Genomic DNA, 22,767 nt, shown 5'->3' on the forward strand with positions numbered 1-22,767 from the left:
GGGATTTACAAAGATGCCCTCTTAAAGGGAAATTACTCCACGTAACGACTAAAGCCTTATCACGTTTCGATACCTTTTTAGGCATGTGCGATTGTGAGTCCAGAACGTCCCGAATTGACAGAATTTCAATGGAATAAAGTGGAATTCCGTCCCGTCACAGCCCTGTCCTTGCCGATAACGGAGGTGGGGTGCGTAGAATCAGAACGTTACTTCACCTGTCATGGTTGATTGAGTTATTTTCTTATGCAGTCTGCGCATGCGTTGTAGACCGAAATCCCCCTTTTCACTTGGTTGTCACAATTTTGTGGATTGGTAGAATTCATTTCTGGAACGTTCAATCGAGTATCTCCTTGTTTTCTTATCTGGACGGAACGCCTGTCTCACCCTGGCGTAGGTAGTGCGGAGCGTGACTCCGTGATGACACAACATGTAAGTCATGTAATCATATCGTCACCCATTGGTCTTTTTAAGGCCAAACAGCTCTTTATTCAGTGTTCTTAATTCTTAGGTCTTAATTCACAGGCCTCTTAATTCTTATTTCTTCATTTGTTGTCGTATTTCGACATTTGTATACTAAAATCAATATTTGTTTTACAAATCAGACATTTGTTGTAACAAATTTGTAAATCGTATCTTTGTTTAATTGACTTGAATTTTAATTATTTTAATATATGATAAATGATAAAGAAAATCAAAACAATACATTTCATCAGAAACATACAACGAAAAAAAAATCTCAACATAAAAACCTGAACATAATGACGACAGAGGACGCTAGTGGTAGTCTGGCAAACGGCTCTACCAACCGATGAAATAATAGCCGCACCTATACGGTTCTTCGATGATATACATCGTCCCTGTAAAGATTTATATATTAATTATTAAACTCTTTATATAATTCTAATTTTAAACAATGTACTTATATTTTTGTAAATAATTTCGTTGGGGAGATGAATTATGACGTATATCGAACTTTTTATAATAAACGTGACATTGAATAAAATCCATCCAACGAAATATTGCCTACGGGTATTTATTTTTTTTTTATGGTTTTTTTTTTTTTTGTTTTTTTTTTTGTTCTCAGACTATTTATTCATTAAATATTTACATATTAATATAAAAAGATACAGTCGGGGCTTTTATAAGATTCTCTCCTCCAAATAATTATAACTACATAGTTTAGAATTGTTAACCAATTACAAAGAAAAGGTATACATTGTTTAATAATTCTAATAATTATTAATTATATAAGGCTTTAAATTAGTAATGAAATTAAATAAAATGAAAGTGGGTTTAACCTTCCGATTGGGCGAATGAAATTAACCTACTCAGAATACAAAAGAAAATATTTACACGACATGCACGTTTATTAAAATAACCAATGCAACACTGCTACAAATAATGTCAATATACATCTTTGTATCAATCTGAAACGATTTTGGTATAATTCATCTCCCCAACGAAATTATTTACAAAAATATAAGTACATTGTTTAAAGTTACAATTATATAAAGAGTTTAATAATTATTATATAAATCTTTACAGGGACGATGTATATCATCGAAGAAACGTATAGGTGCGGCTATTATTTTATCGGTTGGTGGAGCCGTTTGACTAGCGTCCTCTGTAGTCATAAGGTTCAGGTTAGACGAATTTAGAGACATATTTTTGACATTGGTTTTTCCAAGATTGATATTTGGATATTTGTTTATTCGAGATTTGTTGTTTTTTGTTGTATGTTTCTGATGAAATGTAAATTTAAAAGATATTTTATCATTATATTAAAGATGTCTTCCCATGTACAAACTGGGTGTTTTGATGGTATATTGGGAAAAAACCATATTCAAACAAATTTATCTATCAAAGCTTGTTTCAAATCCCTGTGAAAACATCGTTTTCTCGAGGAAATACCCCGAGCTACAAACAATCTAATTAAAGAAGCCATGTCTGTGTCACTACCAAGCCGAAAGAGAATTCACTGCATATAAAAGACGACGCTGTCTTTAATCGCTGCCCATTTACCATAAATAATCGCTGCCTGCATTGTCTGCGATATCACCTCGGTGGAAGCGGACGTAAAATACAACTAACCCATCATCATTAATCGCTGCCCATTTACCATAAATATCGAAACCTTACTAAATTCTGGGATAAATCCCTGCCCAAGTCTCTCACTTTTCCACGTCTGCTCACAATCATGTTTATCAACATATACATTAAATGCAAGCCGCTGGTAGATAGTAGGAGGGGCAAAGTCCAAGGTTAAGGGGGGGGGAGGCGCGAGCTTCAACTAGAGGTATGGGGAGCCTTCCCCAGAAATTTTTGAAAAAATGACTGCCGGAAATGCAGTCTGGTAGTATTTCAGGCACTGATCGTCGAGATAAAAAGATCTGACCAGATACCGCCTTCGCCTGACCACTAGTTTATCCGACCAGAGAGGAAAGTCTCAAACGAACGGAGTGAGTGAATCAAGGGGAATGAATATTTTTGCGGCGATATTTTGAGAAATAGCCTGGCAGTATTTCAGACACTGGTCGTCGAGATAAATAGAGCTGACCAGATACTGTCTCAAAATCACTAGTTTATCCGAACAGTTAGGAAGGTGTCAAATAACGGAGTGAGTGAATCAAAGTTAATGAATTGTCTTGCCGCGTTGAACCTATACCCCAAAACTTTGAGGAACGTAAAAAGCACTTATGGTTTACGTGATACTGTTTACAGTAGGTTTACAGCAGAATGGGTTCGGTAAGAAATCACTCTGACTCTACAACATGCAAGTCCATCACTGAGTGGGGATGTGGGATTTAATCACCGTAGAAGGTATTGATTAAATTTTTTTAATTATTTGGCTGGGGGGGGGGGGGTAAACTGGGAGCAAAGCAGATTTATAGGGGTGGGGGTGAAAGCCCCCGCTTGGTGCCGCCACTGGACGTTACTCGAGCAGACAGTCCTAATAGCCAGGCTAAATTAGTGACACCCTTGCATCTTTGTGCAGTGCGCGCTCCGTTGAATAAAGAGGTATTTGGTCTTCTATACTCGACTTGCCGCACAAGTCCACGCAAACTTGACATAAATACTGTGGTAGCGCATGCGCAGCATCATTGTGGTTATTAGCAAAATATTCAACATTTTCAAAAACGACGTGGCTTTTGCGACACTCTTACCGTACTTTTACACCACCCTACTGTCTTTGTCTAACACGGTGCACGTTCTTACGCATATCTCTACGCAAGATGGCGTAATGAGAGTTTCACGGATACGTGACCCACTCATGTGAACCAGGTTTAAGCTATAACAGGTATTTACTTCCAATGTATTAAATTGAGTTGATTTGATGTGTAATTTGATTCAGGATGTTGTTCAGCTATTGAATACCACTAATAACATGATCATAAATGAAAGCATATTATACTCTTGTGGGCGTGAACAAACACATTGTTTTCCTGTATAAACTATATTTATTTCCAATATTTGTTTTATATGACATGAATTCAATGGGAAGATGTTTAGAATTGGCACAAGATGCAACACAGAGTCGTCTGGGCCTAGCTTCGTATAGATGGTCGTGGTTCTTCTTTTATCACGATCCGACGCACCGACACTACCTGACTAATTTTGATGAAAACGCAAGCACATTTCTACTAATAAACATTTGCACTTGTTATATCGTAAACAACAGACGTTTACCCAATCAAAACCCACATGCGTGAGCCATGAATTTCAGTGCCAAACTCGTTTCTGATTTTTCCCGTTTTGAAGCAATAAAATTGTCTCACTGTCTCATCTATCGATAAGGTTGAAAGAAAATACCATGGGGTTTTTTATTCGTTGTTTCGAATTGCAGTTACATCTTCCAGCCTGATACATCTTAGTAGGTGGAATCGCTTCATTCTCAGACTCGTGTCTGGCACTGAAATCAAAATAAAAGTAAGAATTATTAAAGTGTTGTAGACAAACGTTTATTGATTGTTGAGATGTTGATAGAATTATAGGAAAATACTCAACTACACCAAACATATCAATTCATATTACACACTATTATATACATTTCCATTATGTCGCCGAAACAACATATTTATACAGTAAAAACAAAACAAACCCAAACAAACAGGTATACAGACATTCTCTTAACGGAAGTTTCCCATAGTGAAATATTCAAATTATGTCTTTTACTTTCGGTTGTGCACAACCCCACGCCAATTCCGGTGGCATAACCAGGATGTAAGAGAAAAACGATGGTGTAAGGGTGACATTGTGGTGGGTCAGTGATGGTGTAAGGGTGACATTGTGGTGGGTCAGTGATGGTGTAAGGGTGACATTGTGGTGGGTCAGTGATGGTGTAAGGGTGACATTGTGGTGGGTCAGTGGTTTTTACAATCCTAATGACAGCTTAAGTGGGATGTTAGGGAGAAAAAAAGGTTTCGCCCCGGGGCTTACCACTTAAAGGATTACCTCGAATAGTCCTCTTTAAGGTACGAGTTGTATGTTTATCACGGCCCATCTTTCTCAACTAGTGGCTTTATGACTTGAATTTTACACATTCACCAATTCTATTAAACAAGTCAGATTTAATAGACCACTTTTTACGATTGCATCATTGAGTAAAAATGTCGATTATTTATTATCTTCGTCTAGACAGTTGATGTGAAAAAGTAAAATACTTTGTTCTTTTGTTAAATACACTGTGTTTATTTTTGCCGTGTCGACTTGGTAGTATATCTGAATAGATTCTACATCAACTAGATTCCCAAAATCACTTAGCAATATGTCTATGTAATTATCAGCCAAATAGACACACAGTAAGAGTTGCACGATACTCGTAAAAATGTCATATAGTTTTTCGGTTCATATTTATCTACGAAATAAGCTCTTAATTAACTGCAATGAATGCCAAAACAGGGGAAATTGAAAGCCCAACGCCAATACAATTTATATGACACGAGCAATAGATATGAATTTAGATGTTTTACGTTGATTTTACGAGGATACTGTGTGAAATCTATTAATTCACACCACCCTATCATGCTCTTATAATTACTCATGTATCCGCTTTGCCAATCGGGGCAATGAATGAGTACCAACATGAAAAAAAACTTTCTGATAATTTTGAATCTGGCGAAACTATCATCATGATGATATACAAAAAATGCACATTTTATTGAGCACACATTTTATTGAGCACACAGAATTTGTATAAAAGGTAAATAAACAACAGATAAAAAAAAACAATTAAGTAGAATTTCAACAAAACTAAATTTATAACGAGAAAAAGGTGTAAGCATTTGTTGGTAGCCGTATTACCAGCGGGGCCAGATATCGTCTAGTATTTTATTTTAAGGATAAATGTGACTATTGAAGTTTGATATATTTAAACTAATAAACCCATACTTCTTCTTTATGTTTAAAGGTATTCAAATATAAAACTATAAGAGACTGGCATCTAATCAACGATTTCCAAGAATCTTGGTCGTGGTCTGGTATTTTCAAACAGAAAATAATGTGCGAAGCGAACCAATAAATTTCTTCAGTTTTTTTTTATCTAATTATTACTATCAATCGATCTTATTTCACTAACGTATTCAAGAAGTCAAGCATTGTGCATCGTTGCCCATATTGTTTTATACGCCCACATTTCGATATGGGCGTATTATGTCGTCCCCCATGGGCGTCCTTCGGTCCGCCAGTGATGCGCGTGTGAACATGATCAAGGCTTCGGGTTTTAACAGTTTTTGTTTTTAATTTTTAAATTTGGTATAAAGCATACCAAAGCATACTCTGGCCCAGAGTTATATCCCTTTCCTGATAACCTTGCTAACACGATAGAGGCTACATTTTTTAACGAATCGTTTTCATACTTTGGACGATCGGCTATTGCGGATTTAACCCTACCCCACCCATTTCAAATAGAGACGATAGTTTTTAAGATATTTTTCTAAAGTAATGTGGGTTTAACGTCCACTCAAGACAAACTAGGTCATTTTGAAACTACCATAATTTCAATATTTGACTTGCGCTTTGTGGTCTTTAGCAGTTGGAAGACCTGGTTAGACAGACGACCCTATTCCATATCACGTATAAGTGTGGAATCGAAATCACGTCACTTGATTCATTGATAAACCTTATGATTTAAAGACCATCCCCCACCCCCTTACAAGTCATGAATCTATGGATTTTTAATGTCCTCCCGGAATCCCCCCTCCCCAAATCCGAAAACCCTGCGAAAGCTGTATAGATGCTATAGTTTTTTCCCCAATTTGATGTGAACTATCTTGATTTTGAAACTTGGTGAAAAGAATTGGTATTCCTATTTCAGAGATAAATTACGTGTCCCTAAAAGCATGTGAACTAAATAGAGATTTTAATGCTTTCAAAAAATCTGATTTTAAAAAAGGATCCTTATCAAATTTGATCAACATCCAGGTTTTCTTTATAGATAAGTTGCTTTCTATGGCTATGTTTTTTTTTCATAGAAATAGCTGTAGGCGTATTTCCACGCTTCGTGAAGAAATGATTTTAAACGATACATCCCAAAAAGATGAAGCTTATTTTAAACCATGCATGTCTGTACGAGGAAGGTTCGGCATCTTTTAAGCTAAGCCACTTGCACGAGTTCGGTCTCGCTAATGGCCCCTTATAAACAACAGATTTCATCTGATGTGTCATGGCCGTTCCCCAGATATGAGTAATGGTATAGGTGAATAAACCGTCACAATTAAGTTTTGTTGTAGGTTCCCTTCAAGGAAGAGCAGTATTTCCAAATCAAACACGTGTTGAATCCACTTGAGCTTTATTCCTGTTCCGGCGAGCAAGCCTCAACCAGAATCGGATTTGCATTGCCATTATTGAAATATTTTGCAAGATCTTTGTCTTCATTTCTACCCATTTATGAGCTTTTGTTAAATGGAAATATAAATATAGAAGGTGTTGTAGAATATCTGTATATTATCATGTAGGTAATGTTATAATCTAAACAAACCTACCATATAGCTGTCATATTAGATTTAACACGATCTAGGATAATTTTACAAGTAATGTCGAAATTAAAAATCTTTTCTTTTTACACCCAAAACGAAAACAGACTAGTCAATATAGATGACCCCCTCGAGTTAACAAAAGAATATCTAAGGTAGGTAGTCGTTAAACACTGTATAGATTTCTTAAGCAATGTGTCTGAGTCGCATGAAATTCAACATTTACTGGGCCATTTATGAATACTTTGATTGTCATGAAATTCATCATTTACTAGACCATCAAAGCCACCCAATTTGGCCCATGTCCAATATGTCCAAGAAATAAATGCTAATCTGCCCAAAGTATATAAAAACAGGAAATATGTTCACCTATTGTTTTTTGGTGGATTACATATGCAGGTTAGAGTAGTGATATGTTATATAACCATGCAGGTTAGAGTAGTGATCTGTTATAATTTAAATCTTGAATATTTAAGATGATTTAAAGTAGCTAAGTCTGTAACTCAATATCATCCAAAATCTTCGACATTGAAAACACGAATTATTTGTCAATTTAAATCAACATTGATGTTGTGATTTTACGGGGAAAAGATGGGCTTTTGATATCCAATAATAAGACAAAATAAACATTTTACCGGTGGTACAGGAATCGTGTACCATGGTACATTTCAGCGCCGTTTTTAACAAGGGACTCGTAGAAAGAGACTAGATATATTCCACAAGTCATGTCAAACGGTGACGTCATGTTCTTATCTGGAGAGCATGCTCAATAAATACTATCGGTATAGAGTGGAATAACCAGAAACGATTGAATGTAAATCAGTTCATATACATTCATATTACATTATTATATACGTTGCGACCCATTTGTGTCAATTTCTAGATCCAAAATATTAGCGATTTAGCTCCTTTAAAAGTGAAAGCCTTCAAATTGAATTTATTTAAACTCTCAGGACAATACCCATTCCATTCATTCAACACCCTAAATGTGTGGTTCCCTATTGAGGCAGTGTGAAGTTAGCTCGATTTTCGTTTTTCGTTTTTCGATATTGGTGAATAACGAAAAACGAGCTACTCGTTTTTCGATATTCAGGCTTGAATCTCAAAAAAGCAGATTTGATGGATGTATATCTACAGAATATCTCCAAAACACATTTAATTAAATAAGTTTTCTAAAACGAACTAATGTAATCATAAATGAGGCTGCCTGAGCAGTGTATTCACATAAAACTGATATTTCTCCTTGTTTTTTGATATAGAGGTCATAATTTTTATCCGATTTAAAACAAAACGTATTATTATATCATCGTTACACCACAAGGACGGCTATGTTCGAATTTCGTGAAAATCGGCCCAAAACTGACAGACAAAATGGCCGCCCCTCGTACTCAAGTAGCGTAAAAATATGGTATATCAAGGTTGTGGACACTATAGAGGTCACAATTTTTATCCGATTTTGTTCAAACTTCAAATGTAAGTTTATAACACAAAGATCTCGGTTCCTTGCGATATTCGCGTATATCGGACCGTAACTTCCTGAATTATGGCCCCTGATTGTACGAAAAATCGCGTTTTTAGCTTGTGGACCCTATAGAGGTCATAATTGTTATCTGATTTAAAAATAAAAAGTATTATTATATCACCGTTAAACCCTAAGGACGACTCAGTTTGAATTTCGTGAAAATCGGCCCAAAACTGACAGACAAAATGGCCGCCGTTCGTTCTCAAATAGCTTAAAAATATGGTATATCAAGGTTGTGGACCCTGTAGAGGTCACAATTTTTATTTATCCGATTTTGTTGAAACTTGAAATGTAAGTTTATAACCCAAAGATCTCAGTTCCTTTCGATATTCGCGCATATCGGACCGTAACTTCCTGATTTATGGCCCCTGATTGTTCGAAAAATCACGTTTTTAGCTTGTGGACCCTATAGAGGTCATAATGTTTATCCGATTTTAAAAAACGTATTATTATATCACCGTTACACCCTAAGGACGGCTGAGTTCGTATTTCGTGAAAATCGGCCCAAAACTGACAGAGAAAATGGCCGCCCCTCTTTCTCAAATAGCGTAAAAATATGCTATATCAATGTTGTGGACCCTATAGAGGTCACAATTTTTCTCCGAATTTGTTGAAACTTGAAATGTAAGTTTATAACCCAAAGATCTCGGTTCCTTTCGATATTTGCGCATATAGAGTTGTAATTTCCTGAATTATGGCCCTTGATTGTAGGTAAAATCACTTTCTTTTTAGCTTGTTCTCTATCCATCTCTCGAAAATGTGGGCGTATCCTGCCTGGCAGCCGCTGGTTTCATTTCTTATATTGTACATTATTACATCAATGCTTATCTATGTCAACATTTGATCTCGACAAGTGATTAGAAGTAATTCCATATAAATATGTGATTGTACTTGATAAGTGAGTCTTTTAGGTCTATCCGACTTAGTAGCATAAGGTCTTGAACGTGTATGTAGATAATTATTATGGTTCCAGTGTTAAAGATTTGAAGAACCATTCCAGACCCTTGTAATATCTGACGGACCTCTCGGTCACACATACATTGTGATCTACGTTGACAATCCGTCCAGCCACCTAAACCGGACGGGAATTGGGAGAGGTAAAATGTTTGCCAAAACCCCGTTGAATGATATAGATGAAAGCAAGAGTTGTGGTGATTCAAGACTATGGTCAGATGATGGAATGTTTTCGGCTGTGAAGAACACAAGGAGTAGATTACTGTTAACGCTCACCCTGCTTTGCTCTTTGTTTTTATATTACTACTTTTTTCCACGGTCTCCAAACTTGGCGTTTATGTCAAATTTGAGAACCTTATGGGGCGTTGAGTTCGATGATAACACATTTTGCTGTTCAGATATGAATTCGGCGATCACAAAAACCTACAGTTTGAAGTATTACACCATGAGATTATGTCCTACTGAAATACCTTTTGGTCGGAACTTATATATCATATATCTATGTAGGGGAATTTATCATTTTCCCGCCCAAATTAGCCTTCATTTTGAATTTGATCCCGTAGTGGAATTGTCTTTCACATTTGGGAGGCATACCCAAACGTATTTAAATCAGAGGGTCGTTATCTTACAGAAACCACCTTCATGCCAAGGTCCCCGAGAATTGGTCACGGATTTATCGAATATTACCCAACTATCACAATTCCAGTCAGCGTGTCATTATCAAAGAGACAAGCATCGTTTAAGGGTGACGTGTTTTTAATTTCGAATATTATTGAAAATAAAAGAGTCCTATTCATTTATAGCCGAATTAAAATCTCTGTTATATTAGCCGCTGATACCGACTAACCTATATACAGGTCTATTAAAAAAAACAATTTCTGATTCAGAAACGAAAGACGTAACCGTTTCCAAGGGACGGAAATCAAGGAAAACTGCAGCATCAAGCAGCATCAAGTAGCCTTCAAGGTATGTTAAATATCAAAACGATTTAAATAAAACTTTCTCATTTAATAATACAGACCAAATCCAAAGATGATATTTTTATCGACAAACAACATTAATAGAAGTATATTTAGAATATTGGTTTACGATAATGTTACAGTGTTACGATAATGTTACATGTGTAAAACTAGTAACCATTTCTGTAATTGGGCATATTGGTACAAACCCAAAAATAATACCAGTATCAAATGATTTCTTTGGCGGGACAATATAATTAGGTGTGATTTGTCTTCCTTTACGAACCCAAGAAAGGCAGGTTTTGTCATATTTAATTATGTCCTTCTCCTAAAATTAACAACTTACAGATGTTCAACAAAAATATTTAAAAGTTAAGTTGAATGATTTTGTGGTTTGACGAATGCACTCTGTGATCACGCCAGTATTTATCAATACTTATATATAATAAAACCACCTTTATTTGTGACGAACGAGTGTGGCCGATTTCTGAAACACCCTTACAGTCATAATTCTACAAAATGCAAAAGCGAATAACGAATCAGAAATGAGATTTATTTGCTGAGAATAATTTAGAACTTTTCTACAACACTCCGTGGGTGTGGGACTTTATTTATCGTTAAACGTAAGTAACCAACAATTTAACAGAAAAGAATATTTTCATATTGAAGAAATAATCCCTTTGTTGTATTGAACAATTTAAATGATTAATGGTATGTACACATTCAATTCAGTAGCTGGAAACAATCTCGAGAAATAAATGTGACCTGCTGGTGCTGCCAAGGACTTTCTATCACATATTATTTTCTTTATCATTATGTTAAATCAGAGAACAGCAGTTACAATGTAATATTTGGAGAATCGAATCGAATGTATATACTCTCAGTTGTTTATTTGGTTGGTAAAATCTAAATTTAATTATTTCTACAACATTCCAGTCTCCGAACAATATATAATTATCCAGATTAAATCTTGTAATCTCTGTATCCATGGTTATCTGCCTAGCAATCCTTTAAAACAATACTTTTCTACTTAAACTTACCTTGCTTTTGGCGCCATATAGCCATACACAAACGGTCAATGGCGCAGTGATAACTAGAAATACCATACATGTCAGGTATTTCTGCAAATTAAACAAGATTTGATAGGCTTTTGCAGGTAGTCTCACACCATTTTCTGACTACCTGTATTAAAACTTTGGTAACTAAAGCTTGCACTAAACATTAAAATTTATTTTGGTACACAAGCTCCAAAATCTTGAAATAACCTGCTGTTTGATTTAGGCAATAGCCAGTTTTGAGCCTATTATTTGACATCCAATCACTTCTTACTGTTTTATCTTCTACAATTCAGGTATTTTGTTAATAATATTTACTTGTATGTGAAGCGCATCGAATCTCTTTGTTGAACACGGTACCATATAAATTTTTCAAATAGTACGAAACACTTACAAATATAATACTTCCAGATAAAGAGTGTCGAACCCCAAGATTAAACCTGTTCCTAACCTTAACAATAATACAGTATTTACGATTGTGTTACTGTGAAAACTCGAGTTTTATGTTGTCATCGTCATGGTTACGGATATTGAAATTGGCCCTTTTTGTCCGTTCGTACCCGTTTTGTTTGTTCAGGATATATTTATGAATCTATCTACACACACCACCCTATTATATTAGTTGTTCCCGTGTCCGGACAAAATTTCCCTCATGGCACACTGTATGGCGTAGGCCCGTCTTCATTACCCCAGTAGGAGCAGAGCGGTAGGGCGTTAAACTCCATTTCATTTCGTTTCATTTATATTAGTTGTACCTTATGGTTTTTGATATTTATCAAAATTTAATCATCTATGTGTCCATGGTAAACAAATTCATTTAGTTTTTGTATTGATTATTTGATTTCGGTTCATATCTAATTTCTCCGTTCAATAATTTCTGTGCTTCGTTGAAACAAATTACTCAGTTTTATAGTATGAAACTTCGTGAAATGTAAATACTACTTTAGATGTTGCTTACAAGCATCCCTGTACCTTCAAAAAAAACCCTGTACCTTCAAAAAAAAAAAAACCCAAAAAAAACCCCTGTACCTTTAAAAAAAAAAAACAACCGTACCTTCAAAAATATGTTGATGACTGAGACTTCTTCTGAGATCGGAAATTTGAAGTCCATAAACTATCATATTAGTTGGACATAGTACTTTGAACATTGAGTTTGCAGTATTTTAAACTATTGGCATGAAGAGAGTCGCCCTTCTTTCAGAGAAGTAAATCGGGCACAGGTAGCCATAATGCCCACACCATGTGATCAAAACATATTATGGTTTGTCAGCGTAATACTTTTCTACCGGAAACGTAGTTGGTAAACAAATAAGATAAAGTAAAATGGATTCGACCCGAAGAAAACCTGCATTATTAATCTCTAACGTTGACATTGAAAACTTTACCGCGTCGCGAATCTTGGAACTAAACGTTTAAGTTCTTAATAGAATCTGTTTTAAGATATTTATTTATTAATTTAGGCGAATGTTGAAAATAGCCAAATTCTTGTTGGAATTACTGCGCCAAATCGTGGTGCATTGTATTTATAATGCATCTATAGCTGTTATTGTTTTCCATACGCCGGCAAGAGTTGGGCTTTGTTTTACTAACTAAAATAAACGGCACAAAGATATGACTTCACCTCCATCATTCCGGCACTGTTAACAATTAAACTACTGTATAAACATTAATCAACTATGATTCTGGCGAAATGATTCGAATTTAATAATCAACTCGTAATTCCTTTATTTTTATTTGTGTTCATGACATCATCTAATAATAATAATAATATTAATATGAGTTCATATACTGCGCACAATTCTATCAAAGTTAATGCTCAAGGCGCATTTACTTACCTCCCCACTTATCACAAGAAAAAAAAACCCACAGTTAATACTATGAAACATTATCATTATTTACAGATTAAATTGTTGTAATGCGAGACTGAGCTTGAGAGAGGAAAGACGATTGGCAATGCGGCAAGAGGTTTACAAGAGTCGGCTGAAGAGTTCTACGCCTATCTGTGACAGAACTGTACAAAGTCGATCGTTTCCATATTTTCTACATAGTCTCGTTCGTGGTGTACTCACTTTTACCAAAGATATTGCAAGGCTTGGATGCCGCTCAAGAAGAAATTTTTCTTCAGCCACCCTAAATAGTAAGTGCAGGGTTACTGCGCCACACATAATTTACACAAAAACAAAACTACGGACAAGGCACAATACGCAGAAATCACAAACAAACGAACATATCAAATTAAGTGACTGGACCTTTGAGCTAGCCGTAAGCGTCCACTGCGCTGCGCTGTACAGTCCTGGGCCTGTAGTGACATGACGACCGGCTACTTCCTTTTTCATTTTTGGAAACAAGTCTTACCTATGGTTACGGATTTGGAAACAGGTTTCATCCATGGTTACTAATCTGGCCAAACATATTATCAGGATCAGCTTCAAAACGGCGCAGATTGTCATCAAGCGTAAGGAATCGTCGCGTGGCCAATCGTCGATCAGCCATCACCATGTTATGCATCCGTGTAATGTTTTCTTGAAGGGCTGCCGTTGGTGACCTTCCAGGACACGGGTTATCGTCAAGGCTTCCAGGACGCGGGTCATCGTCAAGGCTTCCAGGGCGCGGGTTATCGTCAAGGCTTCTAGGACGCGGGTCATCGTCAAGGCTTCCAGGGCGCGGGTCATCGTCAAGACTCTCTTTGTCACGCTTAAATTCCACAGCCCACTACTTTACTGTGGAGAAGGAAAGGGCATCATCCCCTAAAGTGGAGACCATGTCGGCATGTATTTGTATTGGTCCGTTAAGTTGATTCAAAGGTACTTGATGGCTGTCCTATATCCAGTTTGGCTTTTTCTGGTGATATCAATGGGTAGGTTCTGGTACGAAGACAATAACAACACTACAGTTGTAGTTCTTATGACTATGATTCATTCAATGATTGGACGTATTCGTGGTAAAAGTTTGTTTCAAACCAATCGATGTATCCTTTTCAGGGTCAGAACATTTCAGCCAGCCCTCATATATATGCTTTTTTCGTGAAAACATAGTTTTATTCAAAAGTTTCATAGTAGTCCGCCGCAACCTGATGAAAAGTGCTCCGCGACACCAGCAAGGGTCGACACCCAGAGGTTGGGAACCCAGGGGCTAGATGATCTCGAACATTTCATTAACCGCTTTGTTAAAGTCTGGTCGTAGACTCATTTTAAAAAAAGGCAAATTAAGCTTCAGTAAACAGTTTCAATTATTTCTGTCAAGTAACATGTCAACTATATGAAATCCACCTTGTCTATCCGTTCGCCAGCATATTTAACCCGTCAGAAAGTCAACGTTTGTCACATGAACCTCCTTCACAGCAGTGATCACCTCAACATCCCTCCCTGGTAAGGGAGGTTCTTGACTGTTCATTGGGTGGTGTGAACTGGAATATTAGCCTTATTATCCTTGAGCAGCCATATACCTGAACAAAGTTTACCTCAGCGCTTTTCTTTGATTTGATCACGCACACTCTTTGATTTGATCACGCAATCTGTGCAATTCATCTTCGAAATGAAAATACTTAAACAAGGCTCTGCATTCGGTTTTCTTCATGTTGTGAGCAAATGAAGGGGTCATCCTATTTGGTAGCTAAATATAGGAAATTATAGTACGTGAAATTATAGTACGTGAAATCCGTCATTTACTTTTGTCAAGAGCAAGCTTTTCTATCGGATTGGTTCTGTTGATGGTGACACGGGAAACTATAGGGACACCTTCTCGTGACTCGAGCAACTAACTCAATATATGTGGTACGTTTTCAAACAACTTAAACTCGTCAGTCTTCGTCTGAAAATGGAGACCAGCGTCACAAGCTGTATTATGCGGTGTCTGGATAAAACACCGCTATAAAAATAACGTGTAGGTGAAATTTACCTTTCGTTATCAAGTACAGCACGTGGGCCATGCACTGTACAGACCTCTAAAGGAACGGGAATCGATTATCAGGTCACCCAACGAAAAAATTGACCCGAAATCTTAAAAGAGTTACGTGCCCGGATAAGCAGTTTTGACGTTCACGTCCAAACGACTAAATATTTTGAGCTAAAATTATGAGAATGGGTCAATACACCATTCCTCTATATTTTGGCGTTTAAATTTCATACGTACTCGGACTTTTATTTTTGAGACTCTGTTCAAATCGGGATAGTCCCTTTAACAACATGGGTGATGAACACCGTGTTTCGCCGAGTTAGATAGATCAGTGTGTTTTTGTTTCGCCGAGTTTTGAAACTAACGATTGTCATCAGATTTGGCATATCCGATTTGGTCGATCTTTCGCGTGAAGTGGTCTAGATTCGACCAGTCTTATGTTTGGGGTAGACCGAGGATCCGTGTTGCTTCATCTTCAATGAAATTCGTTTCCACATTTGCCTTTTACTCATAATAAAGAAAAATTAATATGTTAAAATCGAATTCTTTTCTATCAAGCGTTATACGTTTTGAATATTAATTGGGCCTTGGGCCTCCTAAAATTCGTACGCCGGTCGTAGCGTTAGAATTTTGACCAATGAGATTGCAGGGAAATATACCACGTGACTTTATAGGAATGTATTCAGATGAAGTGGTTAGTTGTTTTAACATGTCTAATGCTTGAACACGGCCAAACACAACAAATAAATGGCATTTACCAGATACTACCAGATATTAATATATAGCAATACACAAGTGTCTGATATTTTTCAGTTTATTATCAAATCATTGAAATTTTGAACATGATGTGTAGAATGTGCATTTCTATATTTCCTTGTCTTTCACTTAATGCAATACTTTTGGCGCTATTGAAAACCAATGCTCTTGTAGGTGAATAGTATGACCGGAAGAAACAGCCTTAAATCAGATACTGTATGAATCTTTAAGATGTCTGAAATTGTAACTCAACATGGTTGAGAAATCGTATTTGAATAGCAACTATTCCAATATTTGCTTCATATTCGTCGAATTTTCGAGTAGTAATTTAATTTGAATGTCAAATCACGAACAAGTATGTTGTTTTTGTTTGAGTTATTTTTTTTTCGAGGCTTTTTAAAGTACATGATATACAGAAATGAATAGGGACTTGGATCAAGGGCTCAATGAATATATAAAACTATAAACATTTCTAAAGCATAATCATGGCTTACAACGTCCGTTATGTCTGTGTTTTTGTGTTGTGTTCGAGTTTGTCTCCTCGGTAACTAATATCTATGGTGCGACCCCCTTGTATATACCAATAGACCAAATCTTCCAAAAGACAGCTAGGTAGGAGGCTGGTAAATTTACCCCTATTATCTTGAGTGTGGATAACAAGTATGTCATATTTCGACGTGTTTATTGTCTGTGATGAAAGCGGTGATTGATCATTAAAAAGTAACGTCGGGTTCCTCTCCTTCTATCAACATTAAACATACATTATGCAAGAGCTAAATCTTCCTATTGCAGGTCTTTCTTTAGGCCTGAAATGTTATATAAATTATTACTTAGACATTAATTAACTGATCCGGGCCATAATCAAATCTCGATGGTTTCGGATTTTTTCCATATTAAATAGATTAGAACGGTTCAGCCATATTTCGATTTAATTTAATAATGGGGGGGGGGCAGAATTAGCTTCGAAAAACCAGTACGGTGGTTGTAATTATTGCACACGTCTTGTTAAACCTTCAAAGGCTAATATCTTCGTTCGCAATAGAATAATTTGAATTAAATGTTCAAATTATTCATTTTACATTATTTATTTTCGAACTTTTATAGCAAGAATGGCTAGCTCTTTATCTAAATCTTACATAATGTATCTTTAACTGGTAACGTCAGGTTCCTCTCCTTCTATAAACATTAACTGGTGACGTCAGGTTCCGCTACTTCTATAAACATTTACTGGTGACGTCAGGTTCCTCTACTTCTATAAACACAGCTGTAAAATCTGTATTCACCCCTTTAAAAATGAGACATAATGACAAACACGCCAGTAGTGAATCAAATGTCAACGTGTATAAAGCTGTATGTAGAATCAGATTATTCGGAAAGACTAAACATGCGCTGCATCGTGCACAACAGTATATTCTATGCATGTATTGTGATTTATTTAAATGGCATATATACTCTTCGAAAAAAGTAGGGAATATTCAGAAACAATACAAAACTGCGGAAATGCACTGCTGTATTTATTAGAGGTAACCAGTGTATCTTAATAACAGACCAATTGCCTACACATGAACATAAACAGTTCATATGGGTGGCTTATCTGGCGGCCCCATTTCACTCGCAAAGAGATACACTGTCAAAAGTGAAAATGGACGTTTTTGATTTTTATCTTAATAATGAGTAATTGCTCTACCAATCCTGAGACATTCAGCAATTCGTCGTGGCATGCTCCTAATCAACCGTCCAATCACGATTTGGGGCAATCTGACCCACTCCTCTTGCAGTGCCACGGCCAATTCTTGCAGTGTTGTCGGTTGACGTTGACGTCGACGAACACGTCTCCCGATCACGCCCCAGACATGCTCTATAGGGAAAAGGTCAGGACTCATGGCTTGGCATAAGGACAATATGGTGACGCTGGAGGTAGTCATTCACGAAACGAGCGCAGTGGGCACGGGCATTATCATCTTAAAAGATGACACGTCGACCTGCACGTTGAGCAAAGGGCAGAACTATCGGTGCCAGGATGAGGTCACGGTAGTACACACCAGTGACCCTTCCTTGAACAATATGCAAATCCGTTCTGTCAGTCATGGTGATTCCTCCCCACACCATAACAGAACCACGCCCGAATCTGTCATGCTGTCTGACGTTAACGTTAGCAAAACGCTCTTTTATACACCTCCAAACGTGAGCACGCCTATCGGTGAACTATGCTCACCAACCAACAAATATCAGAGAGGCTACTGTCTTGACAAACTGACTGAAGATGTCAACTGTCTTGATAAGTGTCATTCCTTCATGAAATCATTACTTGGTACCAAATCCACAGCCACTCAGCCACATTCAGATGATCGCGAGAAATTGGCAAACTCTTTCTCTGACTTTTTTGCCTCGAAGATTGACAACATTAGAAAGGAGTTTACTGATCATGGACTCCTTAATGATACAAATACTTGTACACCCGTGAACTTGACTGGTGTCGTGTCACTCAACGAGTATGAGAGTTTTAGTCAGGATGACATTTTAAAGATCATCAAATCCGCCAACAAAACGACACCGTCCAAGCTACTCATTCAACTGCTAGACATTCTGCTTCCTGTTATTACTTTATTAGTCAACTTAAGTTTAAGTACTGGATGTTTCCCATCGGTGTTTAAACAGGCGGTGGTGAGACCACTAATAAAAAAGGAGTCTCTTGATCCCAATATTCTCAAAAACTATAGACCTGTGTCCAACTTGTCATTCCTTTCCAAAATTGTGGAAAGAGCTGTCAATCGTCGTCTTCAATCCAATATTTCGAACTATGAGTTGTTGGATAAGTTTCAGTCTGCTTACAGACCCCACCATGGCACTGAGACCACTGTGTTGAGGTTCTTCAACGACCTACAGTGTGCAGTGGATACAGGGAATGTAGCATCTTTGACCCTTTTGGGTTTATCTGCAGCGTTCGACACTGTGGACCATCAGATTCTATACAATAGACTTAAATAAATCGTTTTGGATTTCCGGTACACCGCTTTTATTGATCACGTCATATCTTAGTAATAGACATCAAACAGTTCTACTTGGTGAGACTAAATCTCTACCGTTTAAACTTGACTGTGGCGTACCGCAAAGCAGTGTATTAGGACCCATGTTTTTGTTCTTTATACAACCGCTTTGAGGTCTGTGATCGATGGCTATGATCAGAGGCACTACTCTTATGCCGATGATACTCAACTCATTGGTGTGTATAGTCTTATGCTAATCAGAAATGCCTTACAAAAAACTACTGACTGTTCGCTGGCAGTTAAACAGTGGATGAAAGCGAACAAACTAAAATTGAACGAAGATAAAACAGAAGCTCTTTTAGTAGGTTCATCACAACAACTCAGGTTACTACCTGATATTAAAATCACCATTGGTAATTCAGAAATAAATTTCTCCAAAAATGTTCGAAACGTTGGAGTGATATTTGATCCTTCTCCGACAATGGACACTCGGGTTGATATGGTGCCGTACATGCTACTATCATCTACGCTGTATATGCAACATCAGAGACTATCTCACTGCTGACGCTAGTAAACTACTTGTGAGATCACTGATTTTATCAAGGATTGATTACTGTAATAATTTACTCTATGGAATCCAACAAGCACTTCTAGCCAAGATCCAGAAAGTTCTTAATACTGCAGCCCGAATCAAGACTCAACAAACTTTTAATCAATTTAAATCTGCACTAAAGACTTTCCTGTTTCGACAGTTTTACCAGTAGAGCCATTACTAAAAGCGTTTTGATCGTGTGTTAAAGTTGCAATTTCATATTTTTAAGTTATATTTTTAAAATTTATTAAAATAAAGCCTTAAAACAGATGGTATCCATAAACCGTCCTACCTTGTTAAAGAATAACCCTATTAATCCTATAGGTCACTATTGCCAGCTGAGAAATTGGCAAAAATATCATTTTCAACTTCAAATTCCAACGTTTGAAGGTAGCTAATGTATGGAGGCAATAGGAAAACAAGGGAGGTAATTGTGTTATTATTTCCTGTGTCAATGATTTTTAAGGGGTGGAAATAATGCCCATGGTCGTATAATAGTGAGTTGATAACCTATTGAACAAAAGACATAGAAATAATTATGTTTTGACTTTCTTAGAAAATATGAAATTATCGCTTTAACATGGAGAAGACGCTATATAAAACCTCATTATTATTTATTATTATCCAGAGTAAATCTGGACTCATCTGAGAACATTACACGCGCCCATCGACGATTATCCCAATTTCTACGCTGCCTACACCATTGACGCCTGTTTGCCATGTGCTGAATGGAGGTACAGCACGCGGTCGTCGCGCATGCAAATGGGCTTTATGTAGCAGATTTCTAATCGTTTGGGCTGTAACTCAAATTCCTGTAACTTGGTACAAGTTTACAGAAAGCTGATTGACCGTTTGTCCTCTATTTCGCAGGACCTATGTACGAATGTGTCGATCCTGGGCTTGTGTGGTGGCTCTAGGACGACCCGAACGAGGTCTATAATCGACATTGTGTGTTTGTTGGTACCGGTTCCACAGTCTGCTGATCACAGACTGTGACACATTAAGCATGTTGGCTAATGCTCACTGTGTATAACCCATTTGAAGCATGCCAATAGCATATAGACATTAATCATGTTGAAGATTGCAAATTAAACGTAACACACTAAAGCAAAGATACGCTAAACAGTATATCTTGTGCAAGACCCGATAGGAAAGCAGCCATGGATAGGAGAAACCAGCGCGTGGCAGTTTTCATCTACCCTTCCTTGAAGTGTCAAATTTGACAACGAACCCCACCCACGTGTATGGCGCTATTGCGAGTCGCACGGGCAGCTCAGTGGTTCTGTTGCTGCGATAAGTTCTTCATCTGTGAACATACTCTCAAAGCATGTCAAGTGTCCATGATTATTTATTATATCACAACCTGCATAGGTATTTGCATTTCAATATCCCTTACTTTTTTTGAAGAGTATATTAGCACAACCGTAAAGCTGCACTACTTTGTTTCACGATAAAAGATAAAAGGTATGCCGAGACAAACTGATTTCAACACATGGTTTAATAACATTTTAAAGTACTTTTCGCTCATCTTGGCGCTATTTATAAATAATATATATAATTAGAATTTGGTATTGGTTCATTTCAGTCAAATATGGTGTTGTTATCTTGCCATGAAAATAATCCCTCCTTAAGGGTCGTGTAGCTCTATTTGAACAATTTACAATCAGATCCCCATGTCAGTTCTCTTTGGTCTCGGGAGCCATTTGTAATGAGAAGGCTTGGTGAAATTACAAAGCAAAACATACTCCACATGTCAGTGCGGAAGTAATTGAAAAGGCTGATGCAAAAACGACAAAAAAAATATTCTTGTAGACTGGACTAACAAGGCGCAAAAGACTACCATTAGACCGCTCGCGTATTTAACGGAACATAATGGATAACAATAATCATTGGATGTAAATTGATTTATATACATTCATATATTCTTTTCCAATAATTTTCGCCATATTTTAGCACCTTTAAAATGCAACATAAATTTCAGACTTTTCAAATGAGTGAGAAACTAATAAAACTAATGATCTCCTTCCTTCACTAAACCCGCCATTAACTAATTCAAGGGTTAGCTTGGTCCTGAATTTCAGTATCTGCAAATGATGAACAATATAATTATCATAAATTCCATAGGCATGATGTTGGGTAATCAACGTTACTTAAAATGCAGGTGGGAAAGGATGGTGTGTTTCAATTTCGCATGGTGAAAAACGTGTATATTGAGGTCAAACTGAATTAATATCAGTATAGATCACACTTGGAAAATCAATCGTCTTCGCGAAACGATAGTTGAAATTTTTATCTCCTTCGAATAAAGGCATAAAGGCAAAAGAAAACTCAATCTTTGTCCGGAACCGGAATTCTGTTTCACCCATAATATCAATTTATAGGTATAAATGTTTAGCGATGACAGATAGCATTTACCAAAAAATCTATCAGAATGTTCGTCGTCTATTTATAAGAATTACAGTAATACCTAATATTTGTAAAATGTGTCTTTTCTTGTCAATAAGTGAAAGATGTCCACAAATAACTCAGCCAATTCTACATTTCACCGTCTAAAACAAAAGAGTTTACATAAAGATTATATTGTGTCTCGACCGTGTTTCACAATTTGTCAAGATAAATCAAAATAATATATATTAAACCGTTGATGATTATTCTCCCTGTAGATGTTATAGTAATATGTATAAGTTAAACTTGGTGGTCAAATCAGTTAATACTAGTGTACAGTTGTCTCAATAGTTCCTCCAAAAATTTAAAACATACGCCTAATTGTAAAATTTTAAAATTAATTTGATTTCTGAACGTGTAAGGTAAATATATGTATAGAAGATACTCATGTTATTATTAGTGTTAACTAATATTATAATATGTATTATAATTTACTTCTGCTATCTCAAGATTGATATTACAATAAATTAAACAAAACGAAAGAGAACGGTTGGCCTTCTTCCCAACCTGTTTTCACCGACTAATAATACATGTATATACACCCATACTCAAATGGGGAATTACAGTCAAGCAGCGTGGCAAACTATTCCCAAAACACACGTTTTTCCTTCCGATGATAGATGCATATCTTT

General features: G+C 36.6%; 1 long non-coding RNA gene across 1 annotated transcript in view; it reads right to left on the reverse strand.

Annotated features, from left to right (window-relative positions):
- Positions 1–3,435: 3,435 nt before the first annotated feature.
- The window catches only part of LOC126832571 (uncharacterized), a 32,865-nt gene continuing 13,533 nt past the window's right edge, over positions 3,436–22,767 (reverse strand). Inside the window, exon 2 of the long non-coding RNA XR_007684773.2 lies at positions 3,436–3,910. This is a non-coding gene — a long non-coding RNA (uncharacterized LOC126832571). The remainder of the gene's footprint in view (positions 3,911–22,767) is intronic.

This window comes from Patella vulgata, chromosome 9 (assembly GCF_932274485.2).
Source record: "Patella vulgata chromosome 9, xgPatVulg1.2, whole genome shotgun sequence".
In the NCBI taxonomy this organism is placed as follows: Eukaryota; Metazoa; Mollusca; class Gastropoda; family Patellidae; genus Patella; species Patella vulgata.